General features: G+C 36.4%; 1 pseudogene across 1 annotated transcript; it reads left to right on the forward strand.

Moving 5' to 3' along the window:
- Nucleotides 1-448: 448 nt before the first annotated feature.
- Nucleotides 449-1,996, forward strand: LOC143565675 (putative carboxylesterase 18 pseudogene; annotated as a pseudogene). The gene is made up of 2 exons (XR_013141114.1): nucleotides 449-1,065; nucleotides 1,562-1,996. The product of XR_013141114.1 is annotated as a putative carboxylesterase 18 pseudogene (transcript).
- Nucleotides 1,997-2,244: the final 248 nt, after the last annotated feature.

Genomic DNA, 2,244 nt, shown 5'->3' on the forward strand with positions numbered 1-2,244 from the left:
TAAAGATAAAAAACGCTTATTATTATGGTGAACTTTTTTTTAAAAAAATAATGTTATATGAAAAAATTATGGACATTTTAAAATAATGGGGGGAATTGACATGTGCCTTGTATGGGGAGAGAGAAAGTCAACAAAGGTGGGTTATTACCTTCATCAATTTTTATTTATTAAACTAATCTCTGCCATTCAAATCTAATATTTATGGACTGAATTCCTTCTCACCCTTTTTATTTTTTTTGTTCTTTGTATTTTAACTTTACCCAACATTATATATCTTTATTCAGCTATGAAGTTTTTAATTTAGTTGAACATATATTTAAGTAACACGAGATGTTAAGCATGCGATCATGCATAATAATTAAATTAATTTTAATTTTCATTAAATCAATTTACCATTTATGACTTGTGCTTTCAACTCATTTGTTCTAAAGGTGTATAAATCAGTGTAGGTTTTATCAAATCAATTCAACAACACTTACCATGGAAGCTGCAAAGACATCACTCGCGTTGCCCTTGAAAACACATTTTTTCCTTTCGGTGTTTTCCAGCGTAACCTACGCCTCTATACGACAAGACGACACCGTCAACCGCGGTATTCTCAAACTCATAGAGCTCCGGGTTCCACCTGCGTCCAACCCGATCAATGGTGTCAAGTCATACGATGTCACCGTGGATCCAACTCGCAACCTGTGGTTCCGCGTATATGTCCCCACACAACACGTAACAGAAGATCTCCCGTTGATTGTGTACTTTCATGGTGGTGGGTTCGCTTTCTTGTCCCCTGACATTGATTATTTCGACGCTATGTATCACCGAATAGCGAGAAAAGTGCCTGCCGTTGTTGTTTCGGTTAACTATCGTCTTGCACCCGAGCACAGGTACCCTGCGCAACATGACGATTGCTTTGATGTGTTGAAGTTTCTCGAGGATGAAGAGAATAGGTCAAAATCTTTACCCGAAAATGCAAATATTTCACGGTGCTTTCTCGCAGGTGACAGCGCTGGCGGAAACTTAGCTCATTTTGTTACTCAAAGAGCTTGCGAATCCAGTTTTCAACAACTCAAGGTATGTGTTGGTTGTCCATGGTTTTGGTTTTGACTAAATCTGAAACTTCGGTTTCTAAACTTTTGAAAACCGTTCAGTTTTGTTTGTTTGGTTTGGATCGGTTTGGTTTTGCCATTTATGCTTAAAAATTTTGGGTCTAAAAAAATGGTATAATGAATTTAGGTTTTGATTTTATTAATTAATAACTAATTTGTTATTTAGTTATTATACATTTTCGTTAAAATATTTTAGTTACATATTTATTAAATTCTTATTAAACTATTTTTTCTTACTAAATTACTTGAAATAAAAAAAACTGAGCATAAAATTTATAAATTTTGTTCAGTTGGTGTTTTTTGTTTTTTTATTACATGCAAACACAAAACTGAATCGTAAGTTTGGTTTTTTTATTACAACATAAAACCAAGCAGTCATGTTCTGTTTTGGTTTCATCCACCGGTATTTAACCAGTTTTTTTTGTGAATCAAGCAATTGAATCTTGATCCAATGTATGAAGGTAATCGGTGTGGTGGCGATTCTACCGTTTTTTGGCGGGGAGGAGCGAACAATATCGGAAAAAGAACTCCAAGGAAATAATATCTTGTCGTTGCATCGAACAGACTGGTACTGGAAGGTGTTCATGCCGCCAGGTGAAGGCTACGACCGTGATCATCCGATCATCAACGTTAGCGGCCCACAGGCGGTGGACATTTCAAAAATTGATTTTCCGGCTACCTTAGTGGTTGTGACAGGGTTTGATGTTCTAAGGGACTGGCAAATAAGGTACTATGAGTGGTTGAAGAAGTCCGGCAAAGAAGCTTACTTGGTGGACTACCCAAACATGTGCCATAGTTTTTATGTCTTCCCCGAGTTGCCGGAATACGAGCAGCTTGTATCCGAAGTTAAGGATTTCGTTAACAAGGTGTTAAAGAAGCTAAGCACTAACTGCTAAGCCTAAAGTATGAAACTGCCCAAGATTATGGTCTGTAAGAAATTGGGTACATAAAATTGTTCTTTTACTGTGAGTTAATCGAATTTTATAAACGAAGATGATGTGTTTTTTATTGACTTAACATGTCTTTGATGGAAATGGTAGTATGGTACACCCCACCCCACCCCACCCCACCCCCATAATCGACAATGGTAAGGTAGTTGAAAACTACAATCTAATATATTAAAGTCTAGCAATTAAATGTTATG

Source organism: Bidens hawaiensis, unplaced genomic scaffold, assembly GCF_021521415.1.
Source record: "Bidens hawaiensis isolate Kalapana, Puna unplaced genomic scaffold, B.hawaiensis_p1.1 tig00022510_1, whole genome shotgun sequence".
In the NCBI taxonomy this organism is placed as follows: Eukaryota; Viridiplantae; Streptophyta; class Magnoliopsida; order Asterales; family Asteraceae; genus Bidens; species Bidens hawaiensis.